A 19,146-nucleotide genomic window follows, 5' to 3' on the forward strand; every position below is an offset into this window, starting at 1 on the left:
TAAATATTGGGAAGGGTGGGTCAGGGAGAAGGTAGAAGAGATACAGATAGTGCATATTAACTATTTGGAATGTATTAAATTGTTCACAAAACAACATACCTATTCACTTTTCAGTTTTTAAATGTTTTACCCAGTTGTTGTATTATAGATATCAATGTTATTTGGGTCCATACTGGATTACAGAAAAACAATAACCAACCTTTTCAATGGGAAGCAGCATCCTTGTCTTCATTCTTCCACCAAATATACACTTAATAGAATCTACACAATGGCAAACAAGTCCCAACTCTAACTTTACCTTTATTAGACGTCATTGGAGCATTTCAACATCTATAAAATGGTAGTAAAATATCTGTCTTGCCAACATAATTGGATTGCAATGTGAGGTTTTAATACAATATAAAGCATGGTATGGCATAACTTATGATACTACTATATGAATATTTATCACTTTGAACTGAAATAAATCACTTTCCTTGGTAATAAGATAGTACTTACATTTGTAGATGGCAGACTTCTTCATATCTGAACTCAGAACAAGGTAAACATGCTGGGATAGGATCCATTATACTTAGAACCTGGCAAAGATGTGAGTGATTACCATTTGTATTGGAATCTACAAGGTCAAATTAAAAGGCTACTTCAGTAATAATTCAAAACTATAAAGAGACAGATATTTTCAATTCTTGTAAATAAAAAAGGAACTCTGTGGCCAGAGTGTCAACCAACTTGATACAGAAATTATTCTCTTGGGCAAAAAATGCTATTACAGGTGAGAAACAAACTTTTAGTCTGTGACTAACGGATTGATTTATGCCAAACTATTAGAGTGATATATAAACAAGTCTGTGGTGATTTTCCATAAATGATACATATTACCTTGATATGTTGAGAAGCAATTGGTGTGAGGTCCTGTCAGAGTGCAGCATAGGGGTTCTGGAGTCAAAAAAGATCTAGATTCAAATCTGATGCTTACCTCTTAACAATATTGAGATTTAGGGCCAAGTACTCAAAATCCATCTTCTTCATGTTCTCCATCCATCAACATGGAAGTAATAACCATGCTACCTCTTTGGGTTTCTGTGAAGATAAATAAGAAAGAGTAAGAAAGATAATTAATTAGGTGTGTGGAATATTGGAGTTTAATGATAATTAGCACAGGGTTTGGAGCCAGATGGCCTCTATTTGAATGTGGCATTGGAGCTTACCAGATGTGTGTGGCCCTTGGCAATTTGCTTAACCACTCTTTGGCTCTATTTCTTAAATTACAAAAATAGCAAGGGTAATGATTGTACCTACTTCATGAAGATTAAGCTAATTAATATTTTAATGTGTTTAAAACAGTATTATAGTACATAGTAAGTGCTATAAGTTTTTAATAAGATGAAAATGCAACAAACAATGTTTACTGTTGGCAAAACCAGATTAATACATTTTTTAATATTTTCCCTAGTTCTTGGGGCTAATAGTTGAGGCTGATTTACATATGGCATAGTTCCTACTCAGAAAATCAAATTGTTCAGGTAATAGTCTATGAGAAATAAAGGGAAGAAATTTCTACAAAGCTGAAACCAAACGCTCTGGTCTAGCTGTGAATAATCACAGCTGGCTCGCCTTAAAAGGTTAGAGGATTAGAATGTTAATAATTTTGTATTTCTTAAGCAAATATGTTCAAACATACAACTAGCAGCTGTTTCCATGGAAGAATGAGCCAGCGACAAGTTTCATCAGTTAAAAGGAAAGCTATTTTTGGTCAAATGAGAGCTCAAAAAGAGTGTTATTTTTGAAATGCTTTTTAATGACAGAAAACATAAATATTTTTTGCAGCTCTTTAATTCAGAAAACAACTTGAATAATGTTTCTGAACTTGAGAAGTATAGATAAAAGCTTATTCCAAATCCTAGAAGTACAAATTCTTAGGACATTCTAATTTAAAAAATGTATAGTTTGTATCATGGAGGAAGTTGAGTTCCATATACATAGGAAAAACCAATTAATTTAAAGCAATGTTTCTTAATCTTTTTTTTTTCTTTTCATTATTGCCCCCTTACATAGCTTTTTAGGATAGCTTTTTCTAATTGCCTTTCACATGTAATTTTGATACCATGAAAACAATATACATATGCCTATATACATAAAAAAATTTTTTCACCCCAGGAACCGATTGTCTTTCCACTGGGGACAATATCACCCATCTCCTTTGAGAATTAATGGCTTAAAGTGATAATTTACCAAGGGAGAGTCTTTGTTTCTGGTCTTTGTATGGAAAAAGTGCCATTGTTATTCAGTCACTAAGTCATGTCCAACTCTTAAACCCCATTGAATGTAGTACACCAGGCTCCTCTGTCCTTCACTAACTCCTGGATTTTGCTCAAATTCATGTCCTTTGAGTCAAGGATGCTATCTAACCACCTCATCCTCTGTAGCCTCCTCCTCCTTTTGCCTTCAGCCTTTCCCATCATCAGGGTCTTTTCTCATGTGTGGGCTCTTCACATCAAGTGGCCAAAGTATTGGGGCTTCAGAGTATTCAGGGTTGATTTCCCTTAGGTTTCACTATTTTGATGGCCTTGTAGTCCAAGGGATTCTCGAGTCTTCTCTGCTTCATGTAACTCTCTTGCCAGGTTCCTTATTTAAGATTGTTCCTGTTTTGTCTACTTGTTTGGTTTGTTTTATTTTGCTTGGTTTTATTTATTTAGTATCAGGAAACCTATTTTAGACTTTCTAGCTGCAAGTATAGGAGTCTATGTTTAATAGAGCATGGACAAAAGTTTTAATGTGTTTAAATAAATTATTTATTATACTTTCCATATTTTTTTCGTTCAACTGCCTTATATAAAAGAGGCATAAGTTATGAGGGGAAGCCCCCAGGTGGCAGAGAATCCACCTGCTCACCAGGAGTTTGGGAAAACCCCCTGGAGAAGGAAATGGCAACCCCCTCCAGTATTTTCTCCTGGGAAATCCTATGGAGAGAGGAGCCTGGTCGGCTACAATCTATGGGGTTGCAAAAGATTTGGACATGACTTAGTGACTAAATGACAATGTGCCTCGGTATCCTCATTATCTATAAATGAGGATAGTAATAATACCTAACTCCAGGAGCTGCAACACTTAAATGAGTTAATATGAATAAGGTTTTAGAACAGTGCATGGTAAATAGAAAGCAGTACATTTCTTTCTTATTTTTATCTTTCTTTAATACTAGCTTAAGACCTCATAATAATTTCCTTATAATGATAAGTCTCAGGTTAAAAAATCAAGTAGAAAGAGTAGTGTCAAGACACAGAATGGTTGAGGCAAAAAAAAAAAAAAAGAAAAACAAACATGCTGGGAACTAAGCTAAGTCTTCTGTCAGATGCTACATGTCTCTTTCACATCTGATTCATTTTTTGTACAACAGACAGGTTATCTTATTTACTGTCTTATTACAACTGGTTCTCTACTCTAAAGTTACATGACCTGTATCTGTCCTTTCAAATCCAGTTTCAAATTTCTTTCAGGGAGTGTCTGATTGGTTCAGCTGTCCTTTCCTTTTTCATACTTCTGGTCTCTAGTCATTTGGGACAGGTATAGCAAACTTGGTAGAGAACCCCAGATTTTGAGAATGAGTAACAATTATGAAACACAGAGGATTTCTTAAGAGTGGGCAAACATGTAAAAGTTGTCTGTCTCCATTGGGTAAGAGATACAGCATCAAATCATTATTTATGAGGTGTTAACTTCAAGTTTTTACCTAAATTAATATTCCCAAATATAAAGGAAGCTAATAATGACAAATGAAATTGAAATATACTAAGCAGTTGGAAGATTTATGAGGACAACACATCACATTGGCAAGACTAACATTTGGCTATACAATGCCCCAGATATCATAAAAGAATAATATCTTTTTTATGTAAGGCAGCTGAACAATAAAAAAAAGTCAAACGTGTAATAAAGTATTTGTTTCAACACAGTAAATTTTTTCTCCATGCTCAATTAAATGTAAAATAAAATAAGACCCTCTAATGTCATAGTTCCCTTCAAATATCATGATCTTATTTTATTTGAAATGGCGGCAAGAAGTGACCTACTAGAGTTTATCTTCTTTACTTTTAAAATATCCTGTATAAAATATCTACTGTGAAAATAATTTTAGGAAAAAATGTGACTGAATTCTACTTGATATTTTACATCAATTAAACATGTTTGCTCTTGTTGTGGTGAAAAAATTTTACACTGTATAAGAATAACAGTATACTGTGAAAGTTCAAAATGGTAACATCTCAGAAACATATGCATGATAGTGTTTAAAAATAGTCCACCAAAATGGAAGTGCTTGACTACAAAATCTTGAGAAAACATTGCTTCTCTTATTTAGATATACTGGACATCAAGCAACATGACAGAGAAAATGTATTTAACAATGCAACAAAATAAAAATTTGCAATTCTATTTTGTGACATTCTAGATATTTTGAACGCTACTGGAAACAACATTTAGTATACACTCATGGGAAGATTATATGGACTTCAACCACCTCATTCATCAAACTGGTCTAGTTTACTGTCACAATACTTCAAATGAGAGAGAGAAACATGATTTTATTACCCTGCACATCTAATGAAATTTATTGGATCCCAGTTAAGTTTATGTTGAGGGTAAAATTCCACAGAAGGACATTCTGCTTAAAGTTAACTTTGTCATGGTATTAGAAAACACGGTGATTCAATTGTTAACAAAAAGATTTAATCAATATATTATAGGTGTCCTTAGAAAAACTGGATTAAAGCAAATATAAATAATAAAACCTTCAAGGAAACTGGAGATACCAAGAGAACATCTCATGCAAAATGAGCACAATAAAGGACAGAAATGGCAAGGATCTAACAGAAGCAGAAGAGATTAAGAAGAGGTGGCAAGAATACACAGAAGAACTACCCAATATAGTCTTAATGACCCAGCCACTAAAGTATAGTCAGACATCCTAGAATGTGAAGTCAAGTGGGCCTTTGGAAGCATATTATGAACTAGTGGAGGTGATGGAATTAAAGGATGATGCTGTTAATGTGCTATATTTAATATGCCAACATATTTGGAAAACTCAGCAGTGGCCACAGGACTGAAAGAAGTCAGTTTTCATTTCAATCCCAAAGAAGGGCAATGATAAAAACATTTTAAACTACCACACAACTGCACTCATTTCACATGCTAGCAAGGTAATGCTCAAAATCTTTTAAGTTAGACTTCAAAAGTATGTGAACTGAGAACTTCTAGACATTCAAGCTGGATTTAGAAAAGGCAGAGGAACCAGAGATCAAATTGCCAACATCCACTGGATCATGGAAAAAGCAAGGGAATTCCAAAAAAAATCTGTTTCATTGACCACACTAAAGCCTTTGATTGTGTCGATCACAACAAACTGTGGAAAATTCTTAAAGAGATGGGAGTTCTAGACCACCTTACCTGTCTCCTGAGAAACCTATATGCAGGACAAGAAGCAACAGTTAGAACTGGACATAGAACAACACAAGGGACTGGTCCCAAATCGGGAAAGGAATACATCAAGGTTATATATTGTCACCCTGCTTATTTAATTTCTGTGCAGGGTACATCATACAAAATGCCAAGCTGGATGAATCACAAAACTGGAATTAAAAGTGAAAGAGGAGTGAAAATGCTGGCTTAAAATTCAACATTCAATAAACTAAGATCATGGCATCTGGTCCCATCATTTCATGGCAAATAGAAAGAGAAAAAAGTGGAAACAGTGACATATTTTTCTTGGGCTCCAAAATCACTGTGGACTGTCACTGTAGCCATGAAGTTAAAAGACACTTGCTCCTTGAAAGAAAAGCTATGACAGACCAGGACAGTGTATTAAAAGGCAGAGATACCATTTTGTTGAAAAATGTCTGTATAGTCAAAGTTATGGTTTTTTCAGTAGTCATGTACAGATGTAAGAGTTGGACCATAAAGAAGACTGAGCACCAAGGAACTGATACATTCAGATCGTGGTGCTGGAGAAGACTCTTGAGAGTCCCTTGGACTGCAAGATCAAACCAGTCAATCCTAAAGGAAATCAACCCTGAATATTCATTGAAAGGATTGATGCTGAAGCTCAAGCTCCAATACTTTGACCACCTGATGCAAAGAACCTACTCATTACAAAATATCCTGATGCTAGGAAAGATTGAGGGCAAGACGAGAAGGGGGCAATAGAGGATGAGATGGTTGGATAGTATAACCGACTCAAGGGACGTGACTTTGAGCAAACTGCGGGAGACAGGGAAGGACAGGGAGGTCTGGTGTGTGCAGTCCATGGGGTCTCGAAGAGTCAGACAATTTAGCAAATGAAAACATCAAAACTCCATTAATACATCAAAATCAGACTTTTGTATATCGTTTCATAATTAAGATAATTAAAATAACAAAACTAACCATTTTGAGAGTTACTTATTTTTAAAACAAAGTGATTTTGTTCAGACAGTGATATGTCTTGTTTTTTTTTTTTTTTCCTTTACAATTAACATGGTAAAGTTCCGTTAGACTGGTATCTCATGTTCTTAAATGGTTTTTGTATTTTTATTTAAACAAAGTGGTTTGTTGACAACTTTTTCACCCTGATTCTTCATTCATCAAAAAATATGTCTAATATATAAAACAAATTGCTTAAACTAAGTCTAGGGAAATAATTCAATAAAAATGAAAAATAAAACCTTGCTCATCTTAAAGAAATTTATTAACAAGAGGAATACAAATGCAGCATACTTTCTAGAAATGTAGCTTTTTACAAACAGACAATATTTTTTGCTATATCTGACCAAATTCCTCATTTTATGCATGAGGAAACAGTTTAGTGACGTGTTTTTACTTAAAAGTAGATCGTCATTAGAGTTTCAAGGAACACAGATTTTTAATTACTTAGAACAGTGTTTAAATAAATACTTTCATCTTTTATTTCATACCAAATTTCACAGTACATGAAGATGACTTTCATAAAATCTCTCAGTTCAAATAAACATATTCTCATATTGTCTCATTCCTAAAACTACACATTTAATATCAGGTCTTCCTTCGATCCTGGTGGCTCAGAGGATAAAGTGTCTATCTGCAAAGCCAGAGACCCAGGTTCGATCCTTGGGTTGGGAAGATCCCCTGGAGAAGAAAATGGCAACCCACTCCAGTACTCTTGCCTAGAAAATTCCATGGATGGAGGAGCCTGGTGGGCTACAGTCCGTGGGGTCACCAAGAGTTGGACATGACTGAGCGTCTTCACTTCACTTCACTTCCCTTCCTTCGACTTTACCAAAAAAAGGTAAAAAGTTAACAAGGAAGGAAAGTCAATTTTCTTTTCTTTCATGCTTCCAGTCACAGACAGCTAAAGACTTTTTACATTTCTAGGGTTGTTGGATTAGGCCCTAAAGTAAGATGCTTCTCAATTCTACCTGAAAAACAAAATTGATCCCTAATTAGTATGTATATACTACCCCATGGACTATAGCCCGCCAGGCTCCTCTGTCCCTGGAATTTTCCAGGCAAGAATACTGGAGCGAGTTGTCATTTCCTACTCTATGGGTCTTCCCAATCCAGATATTGAACCCACATCTCTTGTGTCTCCTGCACTGACAGCCAGATTATTTATGACTACACCACATGGGAAGTCCAAGAATACACACGCAGCAAATAAAAATGCTATGAATAAAATAAACATATATCACTTTTTGAAGTATTAATATTTGACTGTATAGTATGTCACTGTAGCTGGGCTTTATTTGACAACTTTACTGAGGTAAAGCTAACATAATAAACTGCACATATTGGAAGTGTAATTCCACAGAAGTGCATTCTGCTTCCAGAAGGTCAGAATGTTCCACTGAACATTTTCAATTCTGTTCCACTGACTTATATGCATATATTTGTACAAATAACACAGTGCATTGATTACTGTGGCTTTATAGTGAATTTTGAAATCATGTAGTATAAGTCCTCCAACTTTACTGTGTTTTTTCAAAATTGTTTTGGCTATTATCAGTCTGTTGAATTTCCAACACATTTAAGAATCAGCTTGTTGAACTCCATAATAATTCTCAGGTTTCTGATAACAATTGCATTGAATTTGTAGTCAATTTTGAATAAATTGGTTTCCTGACAATATTGCTTCTTCTATCTTTTGAACATGAAATGCCTTTCCATTCATTTACATCTTTAATTTCCCTCAGTGTATTTTTCCATACACAAATCTTGCACTATTTTTGGTTAAATTTGTTCATAAGTACTTTATATATTGATGTTATTATAAATCAAATTGTTTTCTTCATTTCTCCTTTAGGTGTTTTATATTTAGCATAAATTAATTGATTTTTGTACCTTGATTTTGTGTTCTAAGGGCTTCCTAAAGTGTTGTATTAGTTATAGCAGTTTTGTTATATGTACATTTCTTAGAATGGTCTATATAGAATTTGCTTAGAATTTATTATGTGTATATTTTTCATAATTTGCTGTCACCTACAATTAAAGAGGTCAAGGCTATGGTTTTTCCAGTGGTCATGTATGGATGTGAGAGTTGGACTGTGAAGAAAGCTGAGCATCGAAGAATTGATGCTTTTGAACTGTGGTGTTGGAGAAGACTCTTGAGAGTCCCTTGGACAGCAAGGAGATCCAACCAGTCCATCCTAAAGGAGATCAGTCCTGGGTGTTCATTGGAAGGACTGATGCTGAAGCTCAAACTCCAGTACTTTGGCCACCTCATGCGAAGAGTTGACTCATTGGAAAAGACCTTGATGCTGGGAGGGATTGGGAGCAGGAGGAGAAGGGGACAACAGAGGATGAGATAGCTGGATGGCATCACCGACTCGATGGGCATGCGTTTGAGTAAACTCCGGGAGTTGGTGATGGACAGGGAGGCCTGGCGTGCTGCGATTCATGGGGTCGCAAAGAGTCGAACACGACTGAGCAATTCAACTGACTGACAAAGAGATTTTCTTCCCCTCCCTTTTCACCATGGATATCTTTAGTACCTTTTAACTTTTTCTTTGTTGTTGTTGAAGTAGCTAGAATTTTCAGTATAGTGTTCAGTAGAAGTAGTGCAAATAGACATCCTTGCCTGTTCCTGACCTTAGAAGAAATTCAGGCTTTTATGCTTAATTATGATGTTAGATGTGGGTTTTTCCTAGATTCCCTTTATAAGGTAAATGAAATTTCCTTTTTACTTTTGTTGAGAGGTTTTATTTTGAATGAGGATTGAGTTTTGTCAAATGCATTTGCAATCTGATATTAACTGAATATCATTAATTTTATCAATTGAAATTAGTATTTTTTGTCTTTTATTCTACTAATAGTGTGTGTTATGTTAATTTTCTAATGTTAATCCCACCTCACATTTCTGGCATGAATTTTATTTGGTTGTGGCATCTAACCCATTTTAAATATTGCTAGCTGTCAGCTCTAATATTTTCGTGTTTTGTGTTTATGTTCATACGGCTATTGGTCTATAGTTTTCTTTTTTTGCAATGTCTTTGGCTTTCAAATCAGTATAATTCTGGTCTCTATAACCTGATAGAGTTTGCTAAAGATTTGATGCTGTTTTTTATATATTTGATAGAATTCACCAATAAGTCATCTGTGCTGTACCACTTGTGTGGGAATATTTTTAATTAGTAATTCAATGTCTCTACTTATTTTAGGTCTATTTTAATGTTTTTTCTTCTAGAATAAGTTTTGATACTGGTGTGATTCTAGGAATTTGCCTATTTCAATAAGCTGTCCAATATAATGCCCAAAACTATTTATAATAATCCCTTAAATTATAGGGTCTGTTGTAGTGTGTTATCTTTCATTCTTGATTTTGATAATTTGTGTCTTATCTGCTTCATTCTTAGTCTAGATAAATATTTGTCAGCTTTATTGATATTTAAAAGAATCCACTTTTGGTTTTATTGATTTTCTCTAATTTTCTGTTTTATATTTCCTTGATGTTGCCTATATTTCTTTTCTTCTCTCTGCCTGAGTTTAATTTATTCTTATTTTTAAAAATTTATTAACATACAAGAGGTTATTTATCTGACAAATTTGTTCATTTATGGTAAAGGCATTTTAAGTTACATATTTTCTTCTAATCACTGCTTTAGCCACTTCCTATAAATTTTGATGTTATTTTTTAATCAGGATATTGTCTAAATTATCTTGCATTATCTTATTTGAATCATAGATTACTTAGAAGTATGCTGTTCAAATTTCCAAATATTTGGAAAGTTTTAAATACTTCTTTCTTTTGCTAATTTCTAGTCTAATATAATTTTATTGCAGGTTGAGAATTTACTTTGTATAACTTCAATCTTAATTTATCTTGTTTTATGGCCTAGTATATGTTTCATACATATTTGGAAGAATAATGTTTACTGTACTCTTCAGTGAAATGTTATATAAATCAATTATGTGAAGTTATTGATACAAATATTTTTCAAATATTCTATATATCTATTAAATCTCTGTCTAGATTTTCTAGACAGAGAAAAATTAATTATTGAAGACAGGACATTGAAATTTCCAATTTTAGTTGTTAAATTATATCTTCCTCTTTTCTTTTTTATCATTTTTACTTCCTGTATTTTGGGGTTGTGATTTAGGTGAACATGCATTTGTAACTGTCCTATGTATTTGAGGTACTGACCCCTTTATCATTATAAAATGCACCTTTTTGTTTCTACTAAAAGTCTATCTTAGTGTGTTTTTTTCATATCAATTTGTTAATTTTATGTTTACTATGATTTTATTTTTTTAGATATAACACTATAAGATATATCTTATCACAAACAACTACAGATTAATAATTATTTATTTTGGGTAAAATATAGCTAATTTGCTCAAGTTCAGCTCAACTTCCTGAGACATCCTTTATGCTACTATTGTCATTAGAATTCAAACAACACAGTGTTACAATATTGCTTTGTGCAACCTTGTGTCAAAGAAGTCAACAGACTAAATGAAAAATACATATGTCTATTGAGTCTTTTATATTAAGATGACATATATAGTGCATACAATCATTTTTATTTTTTTCCTGAAGATCTGAATAACTATTCTGACATCTGGTGTCAGTCTGAAGGAGTTTCTTTACTAATTCTTGTAAAATGGGTCAGCCAGCAATGAACTGCCTCACTCTATTTTTATTTTGGGAATATCTTTATTTCTCTTCTTTTGAAGGATAGTTTGGCTAGATACAGAATTCTTGGTTGATTTTTTTGTTTCTCATACACTAGTTTCAATTTGTCATTTCATTCATTTCTGGCCTCCTTGTTTCTGATGAAAAGTCAGATGCTAATCTTATTGTGGGTCATTTGAACATGATAGTTTAGTTATTCTCTTAAGGATTTCAATTTATTTTCTATGCCCTTTGCTTTCAACTCTTTACTTATGATATATCCATAAGAAGAGCTCTGTGCTTATCCTACCTTTCCTTTCCTCCGTCTGTCTCTTTCACTCCCTCTCTCTACCTCCCTCCTTTCCTCTGAGAAATTTTTACTCATTATCTCTTTAATATTTGTTCCTAATATTTTTGCTCCTATCCTTCTTGATTCCAACTACACATACGGTGGTGTACTTGGTTTTGTACAAACTTCTGAGTCTCTGATAATTTTAAATATTTTTCCATTTTGATATGCATATCAGCTTACATAATTTCTACTGATCCATTGACAATGCCACTGATCATTAATATTATCCAAAGCTCTAAATTCAGTGAGTTCCTTAAAACTGTGTGTAGAAGATGCTAGTCTTTATGACCTGTCCCATGTGGTAATTCTCTATTTTGTCATAATGGGGAAAACTTGGGTGCAGATTAAAACAAGAAAGTAACAGATTTTCACTGCTCTTAATTTAAGTTTGGCAGGTTTACAAACACAAATACTTCTCATAATGTTGTACACTTTGCTTGATTTACAGAGTGTCTAATGATTAATTTTGTCAAGTTTGCAGTTTTGAAGTTGCTATGGGGAAAAGATTTGTTCTTTGAAAATCTTGCTCTACTTAATTTTTCAACATATGAGAGTTGGTTTAATAACTGATTTAATGTTCTTATCTGTTAATTTTAATATCTGTGCCAGTTTCAATTGACTGTACTGTCTCCTTTTTTCCTGTTTCTTTGCATTTCTGCTCATTTTTGTTTGTAATGACAAAACATTATGAACTTTACCTATTTGAGTTATGTATTTAAAAAAATTATTAATGTTATTGAGCTTTCATCTAGACCTAAGACACTTTAGGTCTTACTTTTAGTAACTACATATAACATACTCCTGCATAACCTACCCAAAGTAATGTGAATAACATAGTATTCCAGCCTTATTTGTGGGAATGGACAGACATTATTCTTAGCCCAATGTAAGTATAGGCCTTGTTACCTTCTATCTTTTCTGATGGGTCTTTCTCAATTTTCCAGTGTTTCCTCTCTCAGGTTTGCTATCAGTACTCTGCTAAATACAGAGTCAATATCTTTGCAGACATCCAGAGTTACTGCTCTGAGTTGATCTCTCCTCTCTAATAATTTCCCCTATGATTTCCACTTTCTTTGTTTTCTCAGACCTCTAGGTCTCGATCCTTAACTCAGGAAGTCTGCTGAGCTTCACCTAGGCTTTTCTTCTACATGCTTTGACCTGGAAACTCTTGTCCAATGTCTGGAAAAGTGTTGTTGATATACCTGATGTGATGTGTTAGTTTCAAACAGAAGGGTTTAATCCATTTCTTATTGCTCCATCATGAATAGGAAAGTGGAAGTCTCTGTTTTTTTGTTTGATTGTTTGCTTTTTGGCTTTTGTTTTTAAGGAAGAAAAAAATTCCTTATTTACTGGAATAATTCTATATTGTGGGAGACAAGAGCTCCCACCATTGTGGCCAGGGTGTAAAATTAAAATGTAAAGTGTGATCCCCCATTAAATTTGACACCAATGAACAAAAAAGAAACCAGCAGAGCAGCAGATGGTACTGTTTGCAGCTCTGGGAGAGACTCGAGGCTCATAGTCACCATCTGCCTGCACAGCATTTTCTCAAACTTAGTATTTAGCAAAGTTTATTACTACTAAGCTTATGAGCATTATGAGACAGATTACCAAATTCCTGCGTTCTACCATGCTTTAATTAAAAGAAATATATGTCATGTGTTGGATAATTATGGAAGCTATGTGAAACATAAATATCGTGGCCTGTTACTCTTCTTAATAACCTCTGCCTTTTCGGTTCATTGCCAAAAAGAAATATTTACTAAGTTATACAGTATACCTTTAAGAGGTCTGTGGGATCAATTCATTGCTGGGCTTGCAAATTCTTACATAAATTCTACCCCTGAACACCTTTATTAAAACTGACTCTTGAAGAGGGGATATATGTATACCTATGGCTGATTCATGTTGAGGTTTGACAGAAAAAAAAAAAATCTGTAAAGCAATTATCCTTCAATTAAAAAAATTAGTTAATTAAAAAAAACTGACTCTTCACTGTTTGTGAAGTTCTCATGAATACAATTTGTGATTCCTGTTATATATTATAAGTTGCTGATGGTTATATATTCTGTATTTCAAGCAATACACATTCAGTAAATTTCAGACCATCCATTGGCTAAAAATTTGTAGCTATACATATTGAAGTTTAACCAATTGGTAGAGAAATTTGTTTAGATATAATAATGCATAATTAATCTCAGTTTTGGATAGAGTTGCAAGTTCTGCATCTAAATCTATGGGTATCTTCTACGGCTTACATAATCATTCACAGTGTTAAGCTGAAACATAGGCAAAGCCCTTTTGTAGGTCAAAAGTGGTAAAATTTGATAAACATATACAGTTCAAATTAACATAAGACAATTTTAATTACAATCTTTTGCCAATACCGAGATCATGCTTCTGTTAATGATTTCCAAAGCTGTTACACAGGTATCTTTTTACTGCTATTGCTTTTAATATAAAAGATGCACAGTGAATATCTTGGTTACTAATATTTTATTCCTGTAATATTTCTGATTATAAAATCTTAATGTGAACTGAATAAAAAATGAATTTATAGTTGCTAAAGAGTGGTGTTTAAAGGCTTAAAATATATATTTCAAGTGATTTTCAAATTTCCATGTAGGAATAAAAATGTTACAATAACCAAGATAATTTGGGAGAGAAAAATGAGCAGGCAGTCCTTGCTCTAATTCAAAGTTATAATAAATAATCCATTTTTCCAGGCTGCACAATAAAGAAAGACTGCCTGGGTTTTCTTCCATCTTTTGTTATTTCATAGATATGTTGCACTAGATGTGATACTTTTAGTATTAATACCTACCTCTAAAGTTTATTTTAAAGATTAAATAAGTCAATCCATTTAATGTATATCAAAATCTCTTAGGCATAGACAGAACTCAATAAAGGTTAATTATTGTTATTTTAGGTGCATATTCAGTATTTAGAAGTGAGACAGCATGGATTTGCATTGTGACTTAATACTCTGACTCACTGTCTCATTACAAATACGCTGTTTTTAAAAGAAGTACTTATTTCATCAGTTGTTATGGGTTTAAATGAGTTGATGGACATAAATTACTGAAGATTTTGGTCTTTGAGTCTTAAAACTGACAAACTATTCTTTTATATGTATATAACTTATATAAATTTTAAGAAAATTACTGCAATTCAGGCCATGAAGTCTATGTAATATATAACTCTACTCCATCTCCAGCTTCTAAGCAGGTTTAAACACAAGTATCTTCAAAAATGGATACATTTTCCACTGCATAAATCTCTGGGAAAAATATGAAACAAAATGAGCATTCATTTATGGAACACAGAAGTTACTTTTTAGGGTATGGGGTTAGGTGTGTAAGATACATGCAATAACAAAATAAAGATTATTGGAGGAATAAAGATACATTGCTTTATTTCCATTATTGTACCTGTCTTTCAGAGAGGCCAGCCAGGTCTACTGATCACTCTGAGTTTGGACCCCTTTTGGCCCCAAAGCAAATTCTTAACCATCCTGGACTTTATGTCCTCTGTAAAATCTTACTGGTTCCACTAGACACATGCTATAGTCTGACCACTTGTTCTATCATGGTAATGCACCTCAAGAATAGACTATGGCAACAAGTGAGATGTAGGAGAAAGAAGATAGGTGGGAATACGGCCAGAAAGGGGTAGCACCATAATTTTTCAGATGACACAAATAGTTTACCAGTTTTTAGTATAGGTGATAATTTTTATGTGGATAAATAATGCTAATTTGTAACATTTCAGGATCACATTTTCTATATTGAAGATGGTTAGATCAATAACTGGGATTTCTCAATGGCTTAGCAGGTATAGAATCTGCCTGCAATGCAGGAGACACAAGAGATGCAGGTTCAATCCCTGGGCTGGGAAGATCCCCTGATGAAGGAAATGGCTTGGTTTTTGCTCTTTGATTTTTCAATGCTTAGTCAGTAAAAATAAAATTTTCCCTTTTGTTTATATAATTTTGAAGGAATATCAACCTAGATTTTTATAAAATATCTATAAATATGTAAGGTAAGGCAGTCTGATTAAGGAAAAGATAGCTTGCTTCATACAATAGACAATTTCATTATCTAATTTATAGAATACTCAACAGCCTCTATTTTGTATGTAAAGCAGTAAGGATCTTGGCTACTTTACTAAATAGGCAATATGATAGCTTATTTTAAATGAAATTAAGAAATTTCATTTGCTTCTTGTGCAAAATCAGCACTATTTTTGCTTTAAAAATGTACTGAAAGTATTTTAGAATGCCATAAATCTTTGGAAAAATACCTTAAAGGAAACATAAGACTATTTCAGTCAAATCAAGCTAAAAATATTCATTCTTTGTAGAGTAATAATTTTGATTTATTTCATTCCTTTTTCCATGTAATAACCTTTAGGAAGTCATGATAATCAATTTCTCTGATGATATCAATTCCTGTAGTAGATCAGCTCCCATTATATTAGACATAATGCAAGTATTTGCATATTGCTATTACTACTCTCATATACACAAGGATATAAATGTGGAATAATAGTATATACTCTCCACTTTTATGCCACTAAAGAGGTTCTATGTGTTGGGATATATATTTTCAGGACCCAGTATAGACAAAGCAAACATTTTCTAGCATATTTTTGTGTGAACTCTAGATGTCTGGATTTCTGAATTATAAATGAGAATAATATGTCTGCACAGTCTTTTGGTGTTATAATAACAGATTTTTTGATACATTTATAATATTCAAACAGAGAAAAGTTGAGTGGTAATTATCCTATAAACCACATGTAAGTTAGCAAATGAATAAATAAATACACTTTGAACTAGTATTGCTACTTCAGGAATTTGTCAAAAGAGGTTAGAGAAGTGGTTGAAAAAAGCATCTGGTAGATACCAGAGCTTTATTTATACCTGCAAATAATAAAAAACACCACAGAATTTATGCACTAGTAATGGGAAGTTTCAAAAATAAAGTATAACAAACTTCTATGTTGGAATACTAAAAATAGTGTTGTCTAAGTGTATTGATAGACAATATAGTATCTAGCTGAAAAAAAAAAGCAGAGATAGAGTGGTTTGTACAATATAGTGGTGTAGCTGAAAAAAAAAACAGAGTTAGAGTGGTTTGTACAATAGATGACAAGAGAAAAAGATATACAAACACAGAGAATATTAACCTTGTTCAGAGAAAAATATTAACATTTGCTATTCCTCTGTCAGATGGATTACATAGGATTTTTCTTTTTCTCTTGTTCTCTTTTGTATTGCATTTCGGGATGTATATACTCTTTGAGATTTTTCCATAGACAGGATTAGACAATCTACCCTGAGTTAGCCATATAGGACAACTACAATAAATTTGATGTATTGCCATCATAAAACATTTTCTGAGAGCCTTAAATATGAAAGATATTAAAACTAGATAGTAATAATTGCTCAGTTTTTCAGTTCCAGTCCTTGTATAGCTAATGAAAGAGGAATCAAGGCATGAAAAGTAGTGATATGTTACTTTATCTATTTATCTATCTATATTGCAAATAGGGAACTAAATAATATTCCCTTAAATAAGACTGTCTTATGATAAGCTACTAGTTTGACTGCAAACCTATAACATCAGTGTTAGAACTCTTACCCATAAGTTACTATTATTGTCCAGTTTATTGATTTTTGAAAATCATATGGTTATAATAACATGTGGAGGAGATACTGCTTTTCAACCAAGTTTGATCACATTGAATAATTTTAACTGCCCAAAAGATGAAATCCTTTAAACTGAATCAATCATGTGTACTCTGAGTAATCCACAAGGAAACTGTCACATTTTACTGCTGTGGAAATCTACAGTCAGTCTCAAAATTTGCTTCAAGAAACTGAATTCTCAGCAAGGTAGCAGGATACAAGATTACAGAAATTTGTTGCATTTCTTTATACTAACTGGTGGCTCAATGGTAAAGAATCTGCCTGCAACGCAGGAGACCCAGGTTTTGTCCCTGGGTCAGGAAGATCCCCTGGAGAAGGTAATGGCTACCCACTCCAGTGCTCTTGCCTGGAGAATTCCATGGACAGAGGAGCTTGGTGGGCTATGCTCAATGGGGTTGCAAAGAGTCAGACATGACTGAGCGACTAACACTTTCACTTTCTTTATACCAACAATGAAATATCAGAAAGGGAATTTCTTTTTTAAATTTTAAACTTTTAAAATTACAATGCCCAAAATAAGATACTTAGGAATAAACCTGATGAAGGAGGTGAAAGACTTATACACTGAGAACTATGAAACATTAATAAAGGATATTGAAGATGATTCAAATAAATGGAAATACATCTATTCTCTTGGATTGGAAAAATTAATATTATTAAAATAGCCATTCTACCCAAAGCAATATACAGATTTAATGTGATCCCTATCAAATTACCTATGATGTTTTTCACAGAATTAGAATAAATAATCCTAAAATTCATATGGAACCATAAGAGACACAGAATTGCCAAAACAACACTGAAGAAAAAGAACAAAGCAGGAGGCATAACCCTCCCAGACTTCAGACAGTACTACAAAGCTACAGTAATCAAAACAGCATGGTACTGGCACAAACACATACATGTGAATTGATCGAGCAGAATAGAGTCCAGAAATAAACCAACACACCTATGGTCAATTAATCTTCCACAATGGAGGCAAGGTTATATAATGGCAAGACAATGTCCTCTTCAGCAGGTGGTGTTGGGAAAGTTGGACAGGAACATGTAAATCAATGAAGTTAGAATATACCCTCTCACCATATATGAAAATAAACTCAACATGCCTTAAAGACTTAAACATAAGACATGACATCATAAAACTCCTAGTAGAGAACATAGGCAAAACATTCTCTGACATAAATTTTTACCATTGTTTTCTAAGGTCAGTCTCCCAAGGCAATGGAAATAAAAGCAAATAAATTAAAAAAATGTGACCCAATCAAACTTACAAGGAAAAGAAACCATGAACAAAACAAAAAGACAATCTATAGAATGGTTGCAAATGATGTGACAGACAATGACTTGATTTTCAAAATATACAAACAGCTCATACAACTCAACAACAACACAAAAAGCCCTATCCAAAAAAATGGGCAGAAGAAATAGACATTTCTCCAAAGAAGAAATACAGAAAGATGCATGAAAATATGCTCCACATCAATAATTATTAGAAAAATGCAAATCAAAACCACAATGAGGTACCACCTCACACCAGTCAGAAAGGCCATCGTTAAAACGTCCACAGATAACAAAGGCTAGAAAGGGTATTGACATTGTTGGTAGGAATATAAGTTGAGGCAGCCACTGTGGAAAACAGCATAGAGGTTCCTTAGAAAAATAAAAATAGAATTACTATACAATCCAGGGATCTCACTCCTGGGCACATGTTGAGACAAATCTATAATTCAAAAAGATACATGCACTCTTATGCTTATAGCAACACTATTCACAATAACCAAGCCACAGAAACAACCTAAATGTCCATCAACTGATGTTTGGACAAAAAACACATGGTATAATTTTACAGTGGGGTACTACTCAGCCATAAAAAATAATGCCATTGACAACAACATGGGTGAAACTAGAGATTATAATAATATGTGAATTAAATCAGGAAGCAAAAGACAAATACCATATGAT

The 19,146-nt window shown here is 33.3% G+C and overlaps 1 long non-coding RNA gene across 1 annotated transcript in view; it reads right to left on the minus strand.

Annotated features, from left to right (window-relative positions):
* Positions 1–976: 976 nt before the first annotated feature.
* LOC122686126 overlaps positions 977–19,146 on the minus strand; it is a 248,883-nt gene continuing 230,713 nt past the window's right edge. The window contains exon 3 of the long non-coding RNA XR_006338628.1: positions 977–1,080. This is a non-coding gene — a long non-coding RNA (uncharacterized LOC122686126). The remainder of the gene's footprint in view (positions 1,081–19,146) is intronic.

Source organism: Cervus elaphus, chromosome 29 (assembly GCF_910594005.1).
Source record: "Cervus elaphus chromosome 29, mCerEla1.1, whole genome shotgun sequence".
NCBI classification, from domain to species: Eukaryota; Metazoa; Chordata; class Mammalia; order Artiodactyla; family Cervidae; genus Cervus; species Cervus elaphus.